The sequence below is a fragment of the Prionailurus viverrinus genome, chromosome X (assembly GCF_022837055.1).
Source record: "Prionailurus viverrinus isolate Anna chromosome X, UM_Priviv_1.0, whole genome shotgun sequence".
Taxonomy (NCBI): Eukaryota; Metazoa; Chordata; class Mammalia; order Carnivora; family Felidae; genus Prionailurus; species Prionailurus viverrinus.
The window spans coordinates 34,819,094-34,844,647 of NC_062579.1; the positions used below are offsets into that span (position 1 = coordinate 34,819,094).

Below are 25,554 nucleotides of genomic sequence, written 5' to 3' on the forward strand. Positions count from 1 at the left end.
GGTAGAGGTGGTGGGGCTTGAGAAAGAGAGAAGTGCTTCTCGGTGGGCACTTCATTCAGACTCTTTGGGGCCTTAGTAGACACTGCAAAGCAGAAGGAGAAAGATGGCACATGGAGAAACTTGCCAGAGTAAGGGGGAAACAGATTATACTTGTCCATTGTACATTTCTCCCAGAATTGGCTTCCCCTTGCTTCCTATGGATCTGAATGAAGTCTTGGGGGAGTATAGAGAACTACCGATAAAGGCAGACCAGGAGCGCCTGGGTGGCTCAGTCCGTTAAGCCGCTGACTCTTGATTTTGGCTCAGGTCATGACCTCACGCTTCGTGGATTCGAGCCTCGCATCTGACTCTGCGCTGACCTTGAGGAGCATGCTTGGGAAGCTCTGTCTCTGCTCTCTGCCCCTCCCCTGCTCTCTCCTGTGTGCACGCTTTCTCTCAAAATAAATAAATGAACTTAAATACTTAAACACATACACACGCGCACGCGCCCACGCCCGCGCGCGCACACAAAGACAGACCCTGGAGTCACACTCCCTGGGCTGGAATCCTGGCTTGACACTTCCTAGCTGGCTAAGCTGATGCAAGTCACTTTGCCATTCCGTGCCTCGATCTCTTGATAATGATAGTACCCATGCCACAGGTTGATGTGAGCATTCAGTGAGTTAATATGCATGAAGGGTTTATATAATGCTTACCATGTGCCAGGCATTATTCTAAGTGCTAGCTATTAAATATTTCATCGTAACCTCGAGCGTGATTTGCAGCAGTTGGAGACCAACCATGAGCTCACTTTTGCCATGAGCTCACTCTGGGGAGAGGAACAGCTTTGTATGTCAGCACACTGGCACAAAGGATTAGTGGAACCCCAACGGGAAGGTGAATATTACAGGTAAATGTGGGCGTTGCAAACACAGCTATCTGTCCCTTTTAAGGTGGAGATGGTCTCTCCGTTGCTAAACTTAAAAGAACAGGGATTTAATTACAAGCTCTTGGGGCGCCTGGGTGGCGCAGTCGGTTAAGCGTCCGACTTCAGCCAGGTCACCATCTCGCAGTCCGTGAGTTCGAGCCCCGCATCAGGCTCTGGGCTGATGGCTCGGAGCCTGGAGCCTGTTTCCGATTCTGTGTCTCCCTCTCTCTCTGCCCCTCCCCCGTTCATGCTCTGTCTCTCTCTGTCCCAAAAATAAATAAAAAAAACTTAAAAAAAAAAAATAAATAATTACAAGCTCTTAATTTAGTAAGCATGTACCAGTCATCCCTTATACACCGGACAGTATGCCGGGTGCTAGAGACACATACAATATGTTAATTGTGCACACTTAATAATACTGCAAACTTCTGCAAGGCAAGAGCTATGTCTTATTCACTCTTGTATTTTGCACAGTCCTTTCCTCATAAAAGAAGAAGAATTAATATTTTGAAAGCTTACCACGTCATGAAAGTAGAAATTGACAAATGTATGAACACTGCGTATGGACATTCATTATTTATACTGACATTCTAGAAATACATGTGCCTGTGACTCAATTGGAGAAATATGATGCCTGAAAAACCTCAGTCCTTCAAAGACATCAAGAATCTGCTTGGCTGACAAATATGAGACTCTGCTAGAAGGCGGTGTTTGGCATCCCCCCACACCTGACCCCCAGGTACTACCAACTGACACCCACCTGCGGGCTTAGATCAGTATCGACATGGGTTCGGAACTGATTGAGTTGCTCTAGCCCTACATCCAATGGAGTTCGCCATGAGGCAAAATTCAATAATCACAGATTCCCACCCACGGTGTTCCCTTGGTTCATGAACTCCAATTGAGAATAGGGATGTGTCACTGGTTTTGTTCCAACAGTCTTGTTAGAATTCGAATATTCTCTTAAGTTTGAGACCCTGCTTTAGACTTGCAATTCTCCCTTTTGAGGCAGGGCAATCTCCAACCTTAACACAGAAATCTCTGGTTCCCAATTTCTTTCTTTCTTTTTTCTTCCCCCAAAGTTTACTTATTTTGAGAAACAGAGCATGCGAGCAAAGGAGGGGCAGAGACAGAGAGGGAGAGAATCCCAAGCAGATTCCATGTCCAGCGCGAAGCCCGAAGTGGGGCTCGATCCCATGACTGTGAGATCATGACCTGGGCCGGTATCAAGAGTCGGACATTCAACCAACTGAGCCACCCAGGCGCCCCTGGCTCCCGATTTCTAATGGTCAACTTGCTTCGCTCTGCCTGACTTTACAGGCCCCACCAAGATTCCCTGCCATGCCGTTCTCCTTGCTTATTGAACCACTCATTCTCACCATAGTCTTCCACTCAGGCTCTAACAGCTTATACCCATCGTGACCAACCATTGCCACTGCCAATGGAAAACGGTGGACACACACATTAGGTTGCCCATGCCGTGGGAGATCAAATCTGAAGCATGTTTCACAAGTGTCTTAGAAAGCACCCTGATGAGATTAAAGCTCTAGTTGCCCACAAATTCGATTCCCTCAATGATGAACTCTTTGTACATCCAGAGATCAACTCCCAAATAAACTGCCTATACCCACATCCTTGTCTCAGGGTCTCTCTCTTTTTTTTTTTTAAATGTCTATTCATTTTTGAGACAGAGAGAGTGTGAGCAGGAGAGGGGCAGAGAGAGAGAGGGAGACACAGAATCCGAAGCAGGCTGTCAACACAGAGCCCGAAGTGGGGCTCGAACTCACAGACGAGAGATCATGACCTGAGCTGAAGTCAGACGCTTAACTGACTGAGCCACCCAGGTCCCCCAAAGATTTTCATGGTGTTTGCATCATGGTACCCACCTACCACAGTGGTCCAGGTGCCTGTGGCTCTGTATGTTTTCACCAACCCTTGATACTGTTGTGATTCCTCTTATTTATTTATTTAAAAAATTTTTTAAATGTTTATTTTTGAGAGAGAGAGAGAGAGAGAGGCAGAGCATGAGCAGGGGAGAGGCAGAGAGAGAGAGAGACAGACAGGCAGAATCTGAAGCAGGCTCCAGGCTCTGAGCTGTCAACACAGAGCCCGAAGTGGGGCTCGAACCCACAGACGAGAGATCATGACCTGAGCCGAAGTCGGACGCTTTAACTGACTGAGCCACCTAGGTGCCACTCGGAGTCTCTTTAAAGGAGCCCAAACTAAGAAACCTCTCAAATTGTGTCCAACCAAAATCACCTTGTTTCCTTTCTTAAGATAGTATGTCTGAAGATACCTTTGTGAGGACAAAAATTTCTGGCATAGCACAAGCAAATCCTCATTCAGGATGATGGAAAATATTCAAATTTCAATACACACTGCACCAGCCAGGTTCAGTAATAAAAATGGACTTTTTTTTTTCATCATTAGCCGACACATAAATTTACTAAAAGAATACTGGGCTCATCCAATACACAGGAAATCAAGATCCTGTCACAGGAATGTTCTACTTAGATTTTCAGCACTGGTGCCGGGGGAACTAGACACACATGACCATCCCAGTGGGATGTCACAGATCGGGTTCACCAGAGACCTTCACGGAGATGGAGTTTAAGGTGAAAGATGTTTATTAGAAATTTGAAACCGTGAAGAGAAAGAAAGAGCAGAACTGGGCACAGTAAACGCTGTGATACAAAGCGGCAAAGCTTCTGCTGACCCGGAGGGAAGCTCAGGAGAAAATAATGCCCAGAAGGTGGTCCTGCATGGGACCAAAATGGCGTCTTTATACAATCACTCTGCTTAGTCGCCAGATGCAGACTGCCCAGGAAGGAGTGCGACCTTCACTGAGGTGGCTCTCTGCAGCTGCAACAGACCTAAAGCTGCTGACAGCTAGAGGTTGTCTGCTGACCATGCTCCCTACAGCTGGGTGGCAAATCTTTCCTTCTGCCACACGCTCCAATATAACTTATAAATGACTTACACCAGTGCATCACCCTTCAAGAATCCAAGTCTTAGGAGGGAATGGTTGACGGGCTGTTTGTTTCTCTAATGGACCCAGACTATATCTTCCAGGAGAGAGGGAAGGAACTCCTTTCCCTTTCTAGGTTTTGATAGCGGGAGCTGGGGTCCTATCACCTATCCCTTTTGGATTCATCCTAAACAAGAAGGGAGTGCAGAATCTGGGCCATCAAAATGACAATGGCCCACTGTAGTCCCCACCTGTGGTCATCTAATATTTCCATCCCCGGACACCCTTTCCTTCCTTGCTTCCTTTCTTCTCCGTATTTTTACCACCAAGGGGAAAAAAAAAGTCCTCACCTAACCACAGTACATACTAAGGGGCACCCAGCTGGCTCAGTCAGTAGGGCATGCAACTCTTGATCACAGTGTCATGAGTTTGAGCCCCACGTCGGGCACAGAGTATACTTTAAAAGAATAGTAATAACACAGTATGTGCTTCTCTTCCAGCTAAAAATGTATTCACTCCAGTTTCTGCTTCCAAGTCCTCATCCAGATCTCTAGTGACATGCAGGTTTTGGTATTCTTGAACCATAAACTAAATTCCAAAATTAATCAGCAACAAACCCTCCAGAACAGAGAAGGTAAGTAAATAAAAGGGAATTGGGTTAAAACATTCAAGTTCATACAACAAGAAAAGAAAGATGAGTAGATGCGATAATCCTTACTTCTCCAAGTCGACGCGAGGTCATGAACGGTATTTGTGACTTACTTTCTCTACCAACCATTTCATGTTGTCTTATCTTCAGCCACTCTCGCTATGCTTTTCCAATGGGAGATCTTATTCAAGCCCATGATATCAACTAGCACTAAGTTTCAATACTCCTAAAGCTCAATCTCCAAACCAAGCCTTTCTCTTTTTCCATCGGCCCACCTTTCTATTTCTCCACCAAAGAATTCGCCTGAAGGTTCAACATCCATCAGACACCTAAAATGCAGCTTGTCCCAAATAATAAAGTGCAGCTTAGATTTGTATTCCTCCATCTATTCTTTGACCAAGCCATTTGACTTAGAAGTTTCTGGCATTCCCTTTCTAACCATTCTACATGTCAATATCATTCTCATGACAGATGTGTAAATTCTACTTCTTAGATATTTCTCCATCATCCCTCTTTAACCTTTCCTCCCAACACTGTCTTAGATCAGCTGTCTACCTTTCACAGTATATACCAGTTGTGATGACGTTGCAAAATGCAAAGTATCAGGCAGGCCTTTAGTGGTTCCCCACTGCCCTCAGGATTAGGTCCAAGCTCTCTTTCTCTTCTGATTCTTAGGACATGCTTAGGAGTCCTAAGACAGAATTGGAAACCCTTACTCTCCACTCCTGTAGGCCTTGGGCACTTCTTGGTGTCACACAGACCATAATGTGAATGGCACCCCCTGGAGGACAGCATTGTACTCTGTGGGAATGGTACCCTTGAGCTCACAGAAAAGCAAGAGAATGGGTTTTACCTTCCTGATTCCCATTGCCTTTAAGTACTTAAACTACCTTCATTGTATCTTCCCGTTTTAGGTCAAGTACCTTCTCTTCAAGCCTGTCTTTTCTCTGCTTCCCCTCGTCTAATTAGACAGGTTCAAGACACTATTTTTCTACCTCAAAGAATTCACCTCTTCATTTCTCATAATTTATAACACCATTTCACAAATATCTTTAAACTTTTAAAATCACCATCTCTCTGGTAACTTTTCAATTTGGTGGAATCCTAGTAATTCTGGGTGGTGTGCTCTAAAATTGGCATGCCTTTATTTTATTGACAACCTGCTAGTACTGGAATTTCCATCAGCAAATGATATGTTTATAACACAAAAGAGAGCATGTAATGTATCCGATGAATTATTTATAGAATATATAACATGCATTCAGGAATAGCTTATATTATCCACCGTTTCAGTAAATACAGTAACCAGAAGACAAAGTATAAAAAGGAGGGTTAAATCCAGACTATCAGAGATTGGCTTTTATATGTGATGAGCTAGAGGTCAAGGTGGGGCAGGACTAAACAAGTTCTGGGCTCCTCAGGCACCTTAGAAGTGTATTCATCAATTTTGCTCTAGGCATAATGATACAACAGGAGACTCAAGGAATACACGCAAATACACACACATACACACACGTACACAAACACACACACACACACACACACACACAAATGCACTACGAGTGTGCATGTAACTTTTTTAAAGGAAGGCTTCAGTCTTCTTCCTAGGTAACTGGGCAAGGATCAGATACACAACTGCTTCTCCCATACACAACTCTGTTTTCATGTGATTTCTACATGACATTTCCTAGTTCTACAGGGTTTTTTTGTTTTGTTTTGTTTTTGTCTTTATGAAACTACCGTTAACCTTGAAGGAGGCTCCACAGTGGTTTAGAGGAAAACAAAACCTAAGAACCATCACTGCTGTTCTCTGCAGTCCTTTTAGGTACTGGTACCTAATTCTTTATGCTTTTGCTCTCCTCAGTGTCTCTCAAGATACTGGCCTTTCAGGCTTCTCTTTCTCACAGGATATTTGTGCTTCAGATTACTTTTCTTGGGCATAGAAGCTTCTATTTTCCCCCAGTTGAATTTAATTTTATTTCCTGCCCTGAATTTAACCTTCCCAAGTCCAACAGAATGATTTCTCAGTCCTTGCTGGTCAAGGCAACACCTTCCAATTTAGTATCTTCTGTGCATTTAATTATCTCTCTGTTTACATGGCAAGATATCTCTTCAATTCAATAAGCTGCTGTTTGTCATTCCCTTTTTGTTAGCTTTTTCTCCCTGCCCTTTACATTCATTTTAGTCTCTATAACAGGACTTAATTAATTTTCAAGGACTATTTCTCGATGCAGTATCCATAACTGTGATTAGCAGGGAGCTAGACTGCGATGGCATTTGTCAAAGTTACAGACTCACAGCTAATTCTGCTTCACTTTGACAGTTTTGCACATCACTGATTGATACTAAGAGTGCTGATGAAAAACCTTGGCATTCTAGAACAATAAATGGAAAATCTTGACGAAAGAAAGGAAGACCACACAGTGCAAATTAAAGTACAATGTCCAATTGGCCTCGTAACTTCCAAATGAATGCAGTACAACACGCCATTGCCCCCTTCTACCAGAAATAAACGAAACAGTAAATGGAAAGAAACTAATAGTAATAAGAATAAAAGGTAAGGTAAATTAAGTGGACATGTAAATCTCGGTATAGCCTACTGGTTTGCAAGATTATTTTAGTGCCTTCTTTTAAACTTTTTATTTAAGTACAATTTGCACATAGAAGAGCATGCTGGCTCCATGAATTTCCCTTACTTAATCAGCCCACGTAATTCGCACCAAGGTCAAGAAACAGAACTTACGAGAACCCCAGAAGCTCCCCGTCTCATGATCTCTTCCAGTCACCCCACCACCCAAGGGAAACTACTATGTTTACTTCTAATAAGATTAGCTGGGTCTCCCTGGGGATTTTATATAAATGCAATCATATGGATGTATATTTTGCATCTGGTTTCATTCATATAACATTTTGTTTCTGCAATCCATGCATGTTGTTGCATTAGGTTGGAAATATTTGATTCATATTACTGTGTAGATTCAGTTCAATCGTGTGAATATACCACAATTTATTTCTTCATTTCACTGGTGATGGACATATGAGTAGTTTCCATTGTTTGACTATTCTTAATAGCAGTGCTATTGAGAATCTTAAAACAGGTCTTGGGTAATATATGTGTGCACTTCTGCTGGGTATAGAAATAGGAGTTGAATCGCTGGTTTATAGGGTATATGTGTATCAAGATTTAATAAAAACAGAAAAATAATTTTCCAACATAGTTGCACCAATATACTCCCATTACCAACACAGGGTCTGATCTACATACCTTTTAAATATCCTCCTCACTTTACCAACTTTTTTTATTTTTAAAAGCCACCATGACATTTAATCCTGTTCTTTAACGAGTAGACCCAATGACAGTCATAAAATAGCAGATGGGAATTTTCTCTCCATATAATTCCCTTCGGCTATTTGAGGGAATAAGAGGCAATTCTTTAGATTGCAAAGTGGCGTGTGACAGGGCCTCTAATGTAATAGGTACTCAGAAATATTTGTTGAATCAATGAAGTCTGAAGAGAAGAATCAAGATTATTCATTTCATGACTCCACTGTTAACATTTGCTGAAATACACAGATCAATCTAGGGGCGCCTGGGTGGCTCCGTCAGTGAAGCGACCGGCTCTTGGTTTCAGCTCAGGTCATGATCTCACTTTCGTGAGCTCGAGCCCCAAGACAGGATCTGCACTGGCAGCTTGGAGCCTGCTTGGGATTCTTGCTCTCCCTCTCTCTCTGACCCTCCCCCACCCGTGCCGTCTCTGTCTCTCTGGGCCACATTCAATTTTTTGGTCCCCTGCAGTGCTTAATGGAAGTAGTAGATACAACGTGATTATTTGCGAAATACATGAAAACTAAAACACAACAAAACAAGCAAGCAGGAAACTTTCAACCATGTATTGCATCTAATTAGTCCCTTTATTTAAACCACCAAAAGTGACTGTCATGGGAACAAACAGCGTATTCAGAGAAAAACCAGGAGTTGGGGAGAAGAGGGATGATTATATTATGAGAAAATTAAAAACTGCTGTGGGGTGTGTTTAGGGTAAATATTTCGCTTTTAACCCTTCTCCCCCTGCCATTCCCAAAATACTTCCTTGGGCACGTACAATTAAACTGCATGGAATATTTTGATTTATAATCCTCTCTTCTGTGAGAAATTATGAACTTTTATACATCCAGGCACAGCGTCTTGTTTTTAAATGTTTTTTATAGCTCATTATTTTTTTCTGATTATTGTTCTGAAGATCCAGATTAAGTTATGCTAAATTATGCTAAATTCAGCTACATTTTAAAACAGTTCAATAACTAAGACAGTTTGTAAAATTCTAATCTCAGAGGATAGATCTGTACTTTTTATTTTCTGAGGATAACCAATATCCAATTCCCTGTAAGGAACAGGCTCTTGCCCTAATGTCTTCAAATTGATGCCCAGGTAATCTAATTAGTTGCAGCAAGTTTAGACACTCTGCATAGGCAGTGACAATAAATAAGAACAAAGATGAAATACTAAGATTCCCTCTTTATCTTTAATGCCTTCATCGTACAAATGGGCATTTTTGTTTCTGAGTCATGAGGACTTCCTCAGAATCTATGCTCTTTGCCAGGGGTCTCGGGAGGGGGAGGTGTTTTTTACCCCCTTCCTAAACACAGAATGCACCTAAAATTTTCTGGATGCCAGATATGCTGATGAGTCGTGAAATTAGCAAAATTCAGAGATGCAATTTAATGAGGGGATTCCAAATCGAAGGTCTGCTCCAAGAAATAGGTGATCACGTTTCCTCAAAGGGAAATTACCCAGCCAACTCCTAATTATGCAAGAACTCACAGACTAGTCAGTAGATTGACCAGACCACTTGATTTTCTTTTACCTTCCTGCCTTCTAACCTTGGGACATTTCCTTGTTCCCTATCAGCACCAAAGAGGATGAAGGAAAAGACAAGGAAGATGCAGTTCCAATACATTTTTTACTTAGGCAGAATTATTGAGCTAGGTTAGGAAGGTTTACAATATGTAGGAAAATAAAAATATTGTCAACTTTAGTATAATTTTTCATATTATCTGTGGGTTTTAAATATTCTTTTTTTCACATTTATTTTTCAGAGACATTGGGGAAGGGGCAGAGAGAGAGAGGGGGGGAGAGAGAGAGAGACAGAGACAGAGGATTCAAAAGATCTGTTAACACAGAGCCCAATGTGGGGCTCAAACTCACAAACCATGAGATCATGACCTGAGCCGAAGTCTGATGCTTAAGTGACTGAGCCACTCAGGCGCCCCAAGTTGTAAATATCCTTAGCATAGCAAGGTGATCAAGGGTATGAGAGAATAATTCAGATTTTTGGAACATTCGACGTTGAATTATTTTGTGATTGTGTTATCAGAGCCTCAAGACCAGAGAACAAATTGGTGGACAGAGGTTGGGGATTTACTTGGAGGAACTGGAGCACTTCCATCCACCAACTGTTTTGGGAAAAAGGTGATTCTTCTGTGCTGGGAAAGAGCTATTTCATGGCTCAGTGATGGGAATGCTGTGATTGGGCCAATCAGGGATGAAGGTGCTAACCAGGGGTAGAATGCACTGGAAATGATACGGAGGACATCATACAAAGAAGAAGGTAAGGAGAAAATCTGTGGGGCTTAGGCAAAACTTAGGGTTCCCAGGCTTCTATTTCAGGAATCTTAGTCCCAGGCTCTGTATTTACTGTGACACCTTGTGAAAGGCACTGATATCTTTAAGCCACAATTTCCTTGTCTTTCAAGTAAGGATAACTCCTTCCATAAGTAATATATCTTTTGTTATAAAGAGGAGAGGAGATATGTATAAAAAACTTTTAAAAAAAATTACTTTTAGAACGTATGAACTGAACCAAAGTCTTTTTGGAGGATGAGAGAAAAAGGTGGTTCTAGAAGCTTATTGAATTGCTCCAACTTGAGATCGCTAGGAGACCAGAGCAGGTATCCAGGTGAATTCGCATTTTGTGTAATTCTGAGGAAGAAATGTGAATGGAAAGTAGGGAGAGAAGAGGAAAGGTCTAACATGTATTAAATATTTGCTACGCACTGGGCACATTACATTGATCATGTCATGTAATCCATCATCAACCCTGTGAGATGGTTAGTATCTCCCGAGTTTACAACACAGGCTCAGAGGAGTTAAGGAATTTGTTCAGATTCACAGAGCTAGTATGAGCATGAGACAAGACATGAACCAGTGTGAACTTGGCCTTACACGCAGGCGTTACACACCCAGCAGAACATCTACGTTGTCCACTGAGAAGTCCTTCAACAATGTCATAGGAGAGGAAATGGAAAGCCCAAAGGATTAAGTTTGTGTAGCCTGAAGAAGCCAACTACAACTCCTAAGTGTCATGGAAGTCTTGTGTCTTTTTTTTTTTCATCTTTAAAATTTGAGGCAATGTTGCACGTGACTCCATCACCTGTTTGTTTTAATGGAAAATAATGTCTTTAATTATGCTCCACTAAATAAAACTACGACTTCAAAACAATGAGTTGTATTTATTCGAAGGCTTTAGATGTCCCTTGCTGTGTTGCCAGGTACCCACTAAAGATGGTCTGCTCAAGGATTACTACTCCAAAAAAAAGTACGGAGGACAAGGATATTTCCACTATGTACAGACTGCGAATTTTCAACCTCATGCCGAAATTTTGCCTGAGGATAGTGTTTAATTATTATTATTACTATCACTATTATTTAGTAAATGTCCCATAGAAGACACTGAAATCTGAAACTGTATCCACTAAAAGTACATTTTCTTCATTCTCTCCTATGCAAAAGCCTGAAGAGCTCGGGATCGGTTTGTATTTTGGGGCCAAGTAGCAGTCTACATGAGAAAGGATTCTGGATTTTGTCGTCAAATTAATTGATTTCAAAGCTCTGCTCTGCCACTAACTTATCTGAATCTCAGTTTCTAAGTCTGAACTGACATGCAGGTTTATTGTGAAAATCAGTCACCCATTATGCAAAATGCCTGGTATTCAGTCAGCAATCAATACACTGAGAATATTTTTACTTTGATTCTATTCTGCTTTCGAAAGAAATTATACCTAATATTAATATTCTTATAATTTTCATGCCTTTATGCAAGGGAATATTCCATATTGTGGTCAATTGCAAGACACCTAACCAACTCTTGGAAGAAAAAACTAGCTGTAATCTCAAAGTTTATCTGATCCGGCCTACTACGCATCTGATTTTTTAAAGTAATTTTCACTTGTAACTTCAGACCATTTTAAAGGTTAAATAGATCTACTAGGCTTATAACAAAAATAAATAAGTAAATAGAAATTCTGTACTCTCCTTTCTACTCCATTCCCCAGAGGTTTTTTACCTCTTTATTCTGATGCTAACATTTATATTTCTTTTTTCTCTTTGAAAAAAATTTTTTTTAATGTTTATTTATTTTTTGAGAAAGAGATAGAGGCAGAGAGCAGAGGGAGAGAGAGAGGGAATCTAAAGCGGGCTCCAGGTTCTGAGCTGTCAGCACAGAGTCTGACGCGGGGCTTGAACCCATGAACTGTGAGATCATGACCTGAGCCGAAGTTTGATGCTTAATCGACTGAGCCACCCGAGTCCTGCTTTTATATTTCTAAAAAGAATATCTTTTACATATACAGCTTTTGTTTTCTCTGTTTTAGATACGTTCCACTGTTTTCCAACCTCAGACATTGCACAGAAGTACAAAGTTATCCTTATTTCATATACTTCGTCAGTGATCTAATTGGTTTTTTTTTTCTGTACTAATTTAGGATCTTCTCTTTATTTCCGGACTTCTGAGTTTCCAAATAAAATAAACTGAGAGGGACTTTTTTTTTTCATTCATTGTGTAGGGCTCTCATGGGACTCATGCAGGTTGGAGATTCAAGTCCATTGATTCTGGGGAATGTTCTTGTATTATTTTTTATAAAACATGGAAAATTATTCTGGGAAGAAAATGATCACTTTCCGAAATCCTTATTTGCCTGTTCTACCTCTGTATTTGGTAAAAAAAATCTTTTGTCTTTCTTATAAATTGTTTTCTTTTTTTATTCCAATAACTAGAATATTTCCATGACTGAACGTTCCAATGTTTTAATCAAATTTCTTATTTTTAATCATATTTTTAATGTCCAAGGGCTCATCTTTCTTTTTTATTTTAGTTAACATACAGTGTACTATTGGTATCAGGAGTAGAATTCAGTGACTCATCACTTACATATAACACCCAGTGCTCATCACAAGTGCCCTCCTTAGTAACCATCACCCATCTAGCCGATCCCCCCCACCTCCTTCCATCAACTCTTAGTTTGTTCTCTATTTTTAAAAGACTCGTGTGGTTTGTTTCCCTCTTCTCTTATTTTTCTCTGCTTCCCATATGTTCATCTGTTTTGCTTCTTAAATTCCACATGAGTGAAATCATACAGTATTTGTCCAAAAGCTCATTCTTAATCCATGAAGATACAAGTTAAGTTCTTTTCTTCTTTTTAAATGTTTATTTATTTTTAAGAGAGAAAGCATGAGTTGAGGAGGGGCAGAGAAAGAGGGGAACAATGGATCCAAACTGGGCTCTGCACAGACAGCAGCCAGCCAGAAGTGGGGCACGAACTCACGAACCGTGAGATCATGACCTGAGCCAAAGTCAAGAGCTTAACTGACTGAGACACCCAAGAACCCCTACGTTCTTTTCTTAAAAAAAAAAAAAAAAGTTTATTTACTTATTTTTAGAGAGAGAGAGCAGGGACAGGGCAGACAGACAGAGAATCCCAAGCAGGCTATGCACCGTCACCGCACAGCCTAACGCAGCGCTCAAATTCACAAACCATGATTTCATGACCTGAAGGAATGTCACAAGCTCAACCAACTGAACCACCCAGGCACCGGTTTGGTCTCTTTTTCGGTGTTGATCGCTGTCTCTAAACATTTGGCGATGCTTGATAGCCCATTCATATTTAAAGTTGAGATAACAAAAAGTTGATCAGAAAGCCTTGTCTGCCCAGGGACTTCATAAACAATCAGATGGCCAAACAACTTTTTCATTGAAAAGCCCCCAAATGTCAGTCAGTGTGGATCTTCTCTCTAGGAAATTCGGTCTTCGCAAATAATCTTTGAAACACTTGCCAAGGGAGTCTGAGGGCTGCTGGTCTTTGTTCTGGTGATGGTGGAGGGTTCAAGTTTAATCTTTAGTATGCGGACTTTCTCGAAGTCCCCTTTTATGACCTCTCCAACGGGCAGTAATGTTTTCCAGTGCTCATTGATCTCACAGGCCTTACCGGGTGCTCCTTCTACCCAAAGCAGCTGGCTTTATGTGGAGAGCAGAAAGTTTCATTTACAGTACCAGCTGGAGGAAAACCACCTCGGCAACTGTCAATATTATATCCAGGGGCGCCTGGGTGGCTCAGTTGGTTAAGCGCCCGACTTCGGCTCAGGTTATGATCTCATTCTTCGTGGGTTCGAGCCCGCATCGGGCTCTGCACTGACAGCTCAGAGCCTGGAGCCTCCTTCGGATTCTGTGTCTCCCTCTCTCTGCCCCTCCCCCACTCATATGTGGTCTCTTTCTCAAAAATAAACATTAAAAAATTGAATCTTATATCTGATAACTGGAATTATTTTTGTTCCAGTTATTACAAACTTGGGCCCTGTGGGTGTGGATATCCTAGTGGCCAAAGGAGAAATCCCTGCATCAGAGAACACAGATAGGGTCCCAGGAGCAGCAGTGGAGACGAATCCATGGCCATTTGGGGTTTCTTGTGCCACTAAACCAACTGCAGAGGAGGGTCACTATACTGGTGATTTATTCAGTGATTTACTCTGATTACCCGGGGGAAATTTGGTTGCTGCTACACAATGAAGTCAAAAAGGACTATGTTGAAACCCAAGGGCATTCACCAGGGCATATTTTAGTTGACCATACTCAAGAGTCCTGATCCATGAATGACTGCAGTAAAAACCAAACATCCAAGACTCAAATCCTTTAAGGCTGTAAGTTTTGACTACCCCCCCCTCCCCCCCGCCTAGTAAAGATTACCATCCGACTGACATGCCAGCCAAGGATAAGAGCACATGTAACATGTGGTACAAGAAGGTAGCTATGATAATCAGCTTAGCAGCAAAACCATCTACAGAAGTGAAACCTAACACAGCTATATTTTGTGTAACTAACCCTTTTACCACACTGATTTATGTGAACCCTGGGGTTTCCTAATGTTTTACAATTCAGGTGAGAAGACAAAGGAATTTTTCTCATCCTGCCGTGATACAACAGTTAATGAGACTTCATATATTCCTCTGTTAGGATAATGAAGATTTTATTCCAATGGAATACAAGAGTGGATGTTGTGAATCAATCGGAGTGGACTGTTTGGGATGACTTCTGCTTGGCACCCTCTTCAGATCCATTTTCCACTATTTTTAAGTGTTTCGTGTTTCCCGTTGAGTGTGGCCAGCGGAGCCCTGGCAGTAGACTGCAGAGATGGGAGGGTTGTGAGACAAGGTATTTATTCCCTTGGTTCTCTCCCTGGAAGGTAACCTGTAGCTGGCTATTTTCTTCAACTGAAGGTCACAGACGACTCTTTTTTTTAATGTGTATTTATTCTTAAGAGAGAGACAGAGACAGAGACAGAGCATGAGTGGGGGAGGCAGAGAGAGAGGGAGACACAGAATCTGAAGTAGGCCCCAGGCTCTGAGCTGTCAGCACAGTCTGTCGCAGGGCTCGAACTCACGTACCGTGAGATCATGACCTGAGCCGAAGACGGACGCTTAACTGACTGAGCCACCCAGGCACCCCATTAGGAGCAACCAACTCTACACAACATTCCTTCCCTTTTATCTTATACTTTACTCTTATACTCTTATACTTATAAGATACGTAATAATATCTTGGCTACTACTAGCCTTAAGCTCTTGCCTGTAAATAAAGCCTTCTTGAATTATCCTATTTCAAGTGTATCATCTCTGTTTCCTGTGGAAGCTAGGTCTGATTCCATATACATACCACAATAGTTTTTACATAAACAAGTTTAAACAAATTTCTGTTGTGGGTTACTTAGTCTCCCTCCATATACACACACATACATGCTATAGACATTTTGCCGTCAGTAACACCGAAAATATTACACTTTGGCTATGAGCCAGTGGACATTTGTCTTAATTTTGCTAGGATACATTTTTAGAAGTGAAATGGATAGCTCATGCGCTATGAATATTTTTAAGAACCTCAATACAGATTTCCATATTGCCCTCCAGTAAACTTGTGTCGACTTATACTAATTTATATCAGGCCTCTATGAGGCGACTTAATTCATTCAACTTTAGTTAAAGCTGGGTATTAATATTTTATAATTTGCAAATTTATGGATGAAAGAATTTCATCGTTGGTTTCATTTTCATTTCTTTTATTATCTTTTAAGATAAAACATTTTCATATGCTCATTTTCCATTTATATACTTTTTTTGTTAAACTGACTACTCCATCCTTTACCTTTTAGTCTATTTGAGATTTCAACTCTTTTTTGCTCATGTCAAAATGTTTACCCCTTGTCAATATTTATCTTTGACGACAAAAAGAGCAAAAACAAGAAATAAGGGGCACAATTGAATTTTTTCAGTGTGGGATTTCTGAAGGACTGGATCAGAGATATTTTTCAGAGTTATTTTTAGGGTAAACTGTATTCTCTTCTTGAAAATACACAATGATTATCATTAACATCACCAAGAACCGCATGAATAAGTTATCAACAGAAAAAAGAATGCCTTCGAGTAGATATCAAAACTTTATTATTTAAAATGCTTGCCTAGAAAATAAAGAGTTTCCGCATGAAATGAGACTGGCGTGGCCCAGTTTCATGGAGGAACAGAATCATGCAATACGTCTTGAAAGACAAGAAGGAAGAAAAACACTGATATCAAAGTCAGACCACTTGCCCCTCAATGCACATCAGACTTTCCACCACCCAGTTTCTATGACAGACAGTTGTGGTAAGGGACAAATGACATAGTGTACTGTTGCATAAACTTGGGTGAGCCACGCATTACTTCACACTCATCCTCAACTCCCCCTTCCGAGCACACCTCCTAGGGAGACTCCCCTCACTTCCCCGGTCTCTCTTCCACTAGGGGTGCCCGTATGATATAACTGGTTATAAACAAAGAGCTTAACAGGGGCCCTCCTTTCTCCTTCTTGTTAAGAGATAGATGCACTTTCCGACTCGGGCTGCCATAGGGAAGGGAGCATCCACCCACCTGCAATGGACGGTCCCGAGGAACAGTTCCAGCTTCCTGATCGAGACGAACAAGCAGACGTTCAGCACCGACCCCAATAACCTGAAGGCTCCCAACTGCTTTAACGACAACAGGCTGATTCACCTCTACACTGTGGGCGAGAAGCCTGGGGCTGATGGCAGATGCACGCATAGTGGTTGGTGGCCATGAAGCGGAGATCCCTCCAGGGAAAACCCACTAGCCCCGTGGACCACCACGAACAAGAACGCCTCGGCCACCCTCGGAAGCATCAGGCACAGGATCCACAAGAACAAGGACCACCCAGATCCGTACGTGGCTGCCATTCACACAGTCAGCTCCATCCCTCGCAGCCAGAAGCCGGTGACGGTGAAGAGGAAGAGGCCCGCCCCACCAAGAGCTCCTGAGCACCTGCCCCCCACCTTCAAAGCAATAGAGATGTCAACCACCAGAGAGAGAGAGAGAGAGAGAGAGAGAGAGAGAGAGAGAGAAATGGGGCATCCATCTTGAAACCAAGAGGCAAAACCCTAAAACACTAGGTTTGACAGAGTAGAAAGGCCTTTTTTATTTTTTTTTAAGCTGCGTTCCTGAGATATCGTCCAACCCTAGCCTGCCCAACTCTGGAATGTCTCCCACTATCTCTTTGGTTACATGAAAATCTATACAGTTCTCTGTCATCTGTTGTGATCTGCACAAGCCATCATACCCTGACTGTTGAGAAACATTGAAACGGGATGTTCACCTACCCCAAATTCTAAACCTTTACTTTTTATGCACTTCAGGACCCCAGGAGAAGGAATTTAAATTAGGTTCTCAATTGGGATTCATATAACTTGACAGACACTCTGGAGCACCTCCAAAGGAAAGCAAAAGGGAAAAAAAACACAGTGGAATCTCTACAAGAAAGTATATAAGAATGTAAGGGGTGCCTGGGTGGCTCACTCAGTTAATCGTCCCTCCGACTTCAGCCTGGGTGATGAACTCACGGTTTGTCAGTTCGAGCCCCACGTTGAGCTCTGTGGGGGCAGCTCGGGGCCTGGACCCTGCTTCAAATTCTGTGTCTCCCTCTCTCTTTGCCCCTCCCCCACTCGCACTGTGTGTCTCTCTCTCAAAAATAAATAAACGTTCAAAAAAATTTAAAAAAAAAAGAAAGTATATAAGAATGTTCCACAAAGGCATGAGTGAAGCTGACATCATTGTTGGGAACCAGATTTGAGAATTAGTAGAATTTCTGGATAGAAAGTGAGGTTGTACAGCCCTATGAGAATTTTAAAAGTCAGACAGCTGTGATATAAAGAAGAAAACAGTATTCTCAGAGATCAAACAGCTCTGCTGAGGCAACCCTCTGAAAGAGGATGCGAGAAAAAAAGGGAAGGATCTTTATACATGTTGGAGAGAAAGAAGATGTTGATTTTTACAAAATACAAGCTCAGTCACCATTTATTTAATTAAACCATGAAACATCTAAAAGTAAGATTTATTTTTTTGTTGTTTCAAATTTTTATTTAAATTTTAGTTAACATACATAGCAATATTGGTTTCAGGAATAGAATTTAGTGATTCAAGATGTTTATTTTAAAATGTTTTTAATGTTTACTTATTTTTGAGAGAGAGAGAGAGAGACAGAGACAGAGTGTCAGCTGGAGAGGGGCGGAGAGAGAGGGGCAGAGAGAGAGAGGCACAGAATCATCCAGGCTCTGAGCTGTCGGCTCTGAGCTGTCTGAGCCCAGTGTGGGGCTCGAACTCACAAGCAGTGACCTCATGACCTGAGCCGAACTCAGACCCTTAACCGACTAAGCCACCCAGGCGCCCCGAAGATGTTGATTTTTCAGTAAAACTTCTAGTTTCAGCTCTGACATAAAAAGCTCGGAAGTCATCACTTCAGTCCTTACAACAAGAAACAAACTGAGCACGCTGAAAAGCAATGACTTTTCCTGGAAGGGCAAAACCGCACAAGAAATCTACTTGAAACATTCAGACTGTGATACTTTGATGATAATGAAAGAAAAATGCACTATACTAACACTAATCAAAGAAAGCCAGAATATCTATGTTGTTCATCCGAGACAAAGTAGACTTCAGAGAGAGGAAATTTGTCAGGCATAAAAAGAGGAAGACATAATACCAAAGGAGTCAATGAGGCACCTGGGTGGCTCAGTCAGTTAGGCGTCTGATTTCAGCTCAGGTCACATTCTCACGGTTCATGGGTTCAAACCCCACATCGGGCTCGCTATTATCAGCACAGAGCCCACGTAGGATCTTCTGCCCTCCCCTCATTCTGTCCCTCCCCAGCTCGTGCTCGCTCTCTCTCTCACTCTCTCAAAAATGAATAAACATGAATAAATAATAACAATTTTCTAAAAACGCATAAAATCCTAAATATGATCGAACAACAGAGCACCAAACTGTAGGAGACCAACACTGATTAAAGTAACAGGAGAAACAGACAAATCCAGTATTACAGTAGGAGACTTCAACACCTCTGTCACTACTTGATAGGTCAAGGAGGTAAGAAATCAACAGGATACAGCTGACTTGAACAGCAACAGCTATCAACTTGATCTAATTGACGTTAATAGAATATTCTTTTCAGCATCAGTGGAATATACATTCTTATTAAGCTTGCAAGGAACATTCCCCAAGATAAATCACATTCTGGGCCATAAGCTATACCATAACAAATTTTTAAAAAATAGAAACCATACAAAATATGTTCACAGACCACAATGGAATTTAAAAGAGAAATCAACAAATGATACCTGGAAAACTCCCAAATATTTGGATATTATGCAACACTTTTGTAATAATAGATGGGTAATGGAAAAAGCTCAAGAACATAGTATAAAAATATGTTCAATTAAGCGAAAATAAAAGGGCAATTTCTTGGGTTGCTTGGGTGGCTCAGTCAGTAGAGCATCTGACTCTTGATTTTGGCTTAGGTCATGATACTACGGTCATCGGATTGAGCCCCACATCGGGCTCCACAGTGAGCGGGGAGCCTGCTTAAGGTTGACTCTCTCTTCCTCTGCCCCTCTCCCCCAGTTGCAATCTCTCACTCTCTGAAAGAAAGAAAAAAAGACTGGTACTTGGGTGGGTCAGTCTGTTGAGCGTCGGACTTTGGCTGAGGTCATGATCTCACGGTTCCTGGGTTCGAGTCCTACGTTGGGCTCTGTGCTGACAGCTCAGAGCCTGAAGCCTGCTTCAGATTCTGTCTCTCCCTCTCTCAAAAATAAATCAACATTAAAAATTTTTTTTTCTTAAAGAAAAGATAACTTCTCAAAATTTGTGAGATGCAATGAAATCAGGGTTTAGAGGGAAATTTAGAACATTAAACACACATTAGAAAAGAAGAAAGATCTAAAAGCAGTAAATTTAGCTTAAACCTTAGGAAATGAGAGAAGCAAGAGCAATTTCAGCCTAAAGCAGGTGGTAGGGAAAAAATAAAATCAAGAGTAGGAAACTGTGAAAATGAAAATAGGAAACCAAGAGACAAAATCTGCGAAACCAAAAGATCAATAAAATTAATAAACCCATAGAGAGGTTAAGCAATGCAAAAAGACTGAAGACCCAAATTACCAATATCAAAAATGAAAAATGGTTCCTCACTACTAATCACATGAACATTAAAATGATAATAATAGAAAACTGAAAACATCTATGCCCACAACTTTGATAATTAGATGAAACAGACCAATTCCTTGAAAGACACAAACTGCCAAAACTCACAGAGGAGGAACAGTTAACTTGAACAGCCTTATATCTACTAGTGAAATTGAAATAATAATTAATTTCCAAGGAAGAAAGCACCAGAGACCCAGATGATTTCAATTGGGCAAATTCACCAAATACTTACAGACAAAATGATAGCAAGTTTTTACAATTTCTTCCAGAAAATAGAAACAGGAAGAACACTTCCTTGTTCATTCTAAAAAAACATCGTGCTTCACCTATTTGACCCTCATATCCATTCGCCCAAGTCCACAGATAGCATTAACGTGTTTACTGTCTGTATACTTTGCCCTTTCCAGAATTTATGGCACCATAATGGTGAAAATAATGCGTTAAACATTTATCAAGGGGCGCCTGGGTAGCCCAGTCAGTTGAGCGTCTGACTTCGGCTCAGGTCATTATCTCACGGCTCGTGAGTTCGAGCCCCGCGTCGGGCTCTGTGTTGACAGCTCAGAGCCGGGAACCTGCTTCAGATTCTATGTCTCCCTCTCTCTCTACCCCTCCCCTGCTCATGCTCTGTCTCTCTCTGTCTCAAAAATAAATAAACATTAAAAAAAATTGTTCAAAACCCATAGGGCTAACCAGCACAAACTAAGCCTCATGTGTGCAAATTAAAAAAATAAAATTTGGGAAGCCACGAGATCCTAGGACAGAATGCAGAATGTGACCAACAAATCTAAATGTATTACAAAGGATTGGAACAGCCTCAAGGAAGGTAATGGATGAAAAGGTGCTGATGTAAGTCAACTTGAAAATGAGTGGAGTTCATAAGACTAAAAGTAAAAGGTTCTATATTTCACCACTGTGCTCTAGTTGATAAAATTGCTTCCCATGGGGGTATGGGTTAACAATTCAGAAAACACCATACATTTATACTAGAATCGAACAGTTAATTAAATGGATGGCAGACAATGGAAGCCAGATCTCACTGCTGGAGTGGAAGATTACAGGGAAGGAAGCCAGAATGATTCATGTCGTAATGGACTGGAATTGGAGACGTCAGTGTGAACCAATTTTAGCACAATAAAGACACAGTTCTTTACACATAGAAGTATATATATTCATATTGTACTAATGCCAGATGTTAATAACAGGGGTAATGATGTGTATACAGGAATTCTCTACACTATCTACATGAAAATTCTGCAAATCTAAAACTTGTCTACAACAAAATACAAAGTTTATTAAAAACATGTTAGTTTGGGGCCCCTGAGTGGCTCAATCAGTTAAGTGTCTGACTCTTGATTTCGGGTCAGGTCATGCCCCGTGCGTCAGGATCTGCGCGGACAGTGGGGAGCCTGCTTGGGAATTCTCTCTCCTTCTCTTTCTGCTGCTCCTCTGCTCACGTGCAAGCTTGCACTCTCGCTCGAAATAAATAAACTTAAAGAAACAAAAAGCCAACATTAGTTAGCCACATGGTGGATCACTCCACATGTTATAGGGATAGTGGTTAATGAATTAGATGGCAGAGAAAATTAACCTTTCAACCTGTTCATCCTACAGGTGAGAACCACCCTGTACTGTATTTGAAAACATGGATGGGATGCTAACTGCGTTGCTTGCCAGCTGCGGAACCATATAGAATCCGTCCTTCCCTTTAAAATGAGGGCACTGGATCTGATGACTCTTAAACCCTGTCCAGCTCAGACATTGCATCACTCTGCCTCCTCGAATCTAGAAGGCAGATCTGGCTTCTCACACGTTCATAAGGCCGCTACCCCTCTCTTGGGGATGGCTGTGTATCTGCGAATAGGATGTTGGAGCCCATCCCGGCAGCCACTTAGAGTCAAAGCTTCTACAGGGTACAAGTGAGGCTTCAACCTGCCCATGGCGGGTAGAAGGTTCCAGTAGCCTCCACAGTCCACTCTCACTTGTGTGGTGGTTACTGCTGGGTCCCTGCCCAGACACCCTTCAGAGGGCTATTGTGTCCATTCTCCAGCTGCTAAGACGATTAGCTAATAGCTCCCAGCTCACCTGTCTCTCCAGAACTGGGCCAGGTAACCAGGGACTTCTTTATGCAAAAGAGGCCTAGGATGTTACACACACCCCTTTGCTGGGCATTGGCACATTACGATGCACTAATATTGGGGTATTCAAGCCCAACCCTCTGGCCCCGAGGTGGGACAATCCCATGGCATTCTTCACATTACAGAGCTCCGTGTGAGATCAAGGCTGAGCCTACAGTTGCACCGAACCCCCTTTTGGCCTGGCTGTTTCGGCCCTTTCCTGACGACAGGACACCTTAGAGGTTTCACTGCGGTGCTCTCCCTGGCTAAACTACTTGCACAAGCATCCCAGCTTCAGGCTCTGCTTTTGGGAACCTGCCACAGAGAGCGTAGGGAAAAGGTGTAGTGAGCTTCTAATGTCCTGAGGAAACCATGGGTGTGGCTCCTTCCGTGCAAAATTCTCTAAAGCAGGACTCAGCAAGCTTCTCCCGCAAAGCACTAGAGAGTAGGAATTATAGCTTTTGCAGGGCACATACGGTCTCTGCTACATATTATATTTCTCCTTTCCTTAAAACCCTTTAAAAATGTAAACGGCAGGGGCATCTGGGTGGCTCAGTCACTTGAGCGTCCGACTTCAGCTCAGGTGATGATCTCACTGCACGTGAGTTCGAGCCCCGCATCAGGCTCTGTGCTGCCAGCTCAAAGCTGGGAGCCTGCTTCGGATTCTGTGTCTCCCTCTCTCTCTGCCCCTCCCCCACTCATGCTCTCTCTCTCTCTCTCTCTCTCTCTCTCTCTTTCTCTCTCTCTCTCTCTCTCAAAATATGAATAAACGTTACAAAAAATTTATGAAAAAAGGTAAACAGCAAAAACAAACCAAAAAAAACCCCTAAAATAAAACATAAAATAAAAAGGTAAACAGCATTCTTAGCTCTTAACTCATATAACAACAAGCAATAGGCACGATTTGGCCCAAGGGCTGTAGTTTGCCAACCTCTGCTCTATGTTGGCAAGGTTGCCCCACTGCAGAGTGGAGGTTTCAAGGGCCTCAGCTATACTTCTGGCTTTTCTGGGGAGAATTAAAGCAGAAATCCATCTGACAGAGATGCAGCAGAAATTACCGAATAAGCTTTAGACGCTCCCCAAACATAATGGATACTCTACGGAACAAAGAATTCAGGGACTTATCATTAACTAACCATCTCCTGTTTAATCTTTTGTCTTCTGGTTTGGTTATTATGAGCAAGTCTTTTTTTTTTTTTTTTAATGTTTTTTATTTACCTGAAGGAAGAGAGAGAAAGAGAGAGAGAGACAGAAAGCAAGCAGGGGAGGGGAAGAGAGAGAGGGAGACAGAATCCCAAGCAGGCTCTGAGCTGTCAACACAGAACCCGATGTGGGGCTCGAACTCACAAACCGGTAGCTCAGATCTTTTATCTCCAACGCCATAGACACAATCCGGTTCTCGTGCTTCAAAAGAAGCAAGGCCAAGACTGCGTTTGTCAAGATGAGAAAAGGACGAGTGTAAAGGAATCTTAATTTCTAGTCATTTCCTTTCAAAACTTCCCCCAGCCAGGAACTAGAGCTGCAATAGCATTTGAAGCAACAGAAAGTATTTTGTTAGTTTATAACGAAGTTCCCAAACTGTCATTTCCTGTTTCTGTGTTTCTCCCACCCATTTGTAGTGAACATTGAGATGATCCTCTAACCAGATCCCTCCTCGATGAAGGATGTGTCGCTCGAGCTGCTGGGACTGCTGTAGAGAGACAGCCTCCAGCTGTCAGCCTCTTCAGGGTCTGCCTCAGCTGCAGGGAGCAGGCTGGCCAAGGTCTCGCCCCTTCTCTACGCCCAATGTTTTAACCATGTCAGAGCATAACGGGCCGGGCCATGTTGGCCCAACCTGGGAAAAACTCTGTGGGGTCACTAGAGGCTGTCACAGGGCCTACATCACAGCTGGATGTCTCCTTCTGCCTAATCTTGCTTCCTTCCCTTCCCTTTCACAGGGATTGAAGCTAAGGCCACTCCTCAATAAACATCCTGCATGCTTCAGTTCTGTGTCATGATCTCCCTCCCAGGGAATCACAATGCAACACTTTCTCACTCTCCTCATTTCCTCTGCTGTATCACACTGGTGCAGGAAACGGCAGGCCAGGAAAGAATGGATCCCTATCTCGGGTGGTTGGTGACAAGGTGCGAGAGGTCCCTGTCAGGACTCCCTGGACCCAGCGTACCCATCTGATATGCTGTAACCTACAAGAACAAAATTGGCACCTGCAAGGGGCTGGCATTGGGGTAAGAAGTGAACTCATATCAGCAGAGGCCTCATGTTATGCCAGGCGTTGTGCTAGATACTCTTAAACCTTCTCATTCATTTACTCCTCATTAATAAGCTGGTGTCTTAGGTAATGGTCTCCTAGCTCATGAATACGAGTTGAGGCTGAATGTGTAAGTGAACTGAGACTCAAGGTCAAGATCCTCTAACTCCAGCTTAGAGTCTAAACTCTAACTCCCCTCTCATCTGAATCCAGAGCCTAAAAGTATTTTCCCACACCTTTATTAGACAGGGATGGAGTTTGACTGAATATAACAAAATCCAACAACAATAACTTTTTTTTTTAATGTTTATTTATTTTTGAGAGACAGAGCATGAGTGGGAAAGGAAGAGAAAAAGAGGGAGACACAGAATCCGAAGCAGGTTCCAGGCTCTGAGCTGTCAGCACAGAGCCCGACGCAGGGCTCGAACTCATGCACCTTAAGATCATGACCTGAGCTGGGGCGCCTGGGTGGCGCAGTCGGTTGGGCGTCCGACTTCAGCCAGGTCACGATCTCGCGGTCCGTGAGTTCGAGCCCCACGTCAGGCTCTGGGCTGATGGCTCGGAGCCTGGAGCCTGTTTCCGATTCTGTGTCTCCCTCTCTCTCTGCCCCTCCCCGTTCATGCTCTGTCTCTCTCTGTCCCAAAAATAAATAAACGTTGAAAAAAAAAAAAAAATTTAAAAAAAAAAAAAAAAAAAAAGATCATGACCTGAGCTGAAGTCAGACGCTTAACCGACTGAGCCACCCAGGCGGCCCTGAACAACAAGCACTTAAACAAGATGTGGTTTCTTTGTCTCAGTTTATGAAAGTCGTAAGCGAAGT

The 25,554-nt window shown here is 42.3% G+C and overlaps 1 pseudogene; it reads left to right on the forward strand.

The window, feature by feature from the left end:
• The first annotated feature begins 16,646 nt into the window (after positions 1–16,646).
• Positions 16,647–22,831, forward strand: LOC125156950 (uncharacterized; annotated as a pseudogene).
• Positions 22,832–25,554: the final 2,723 nt, after the last annotated feature.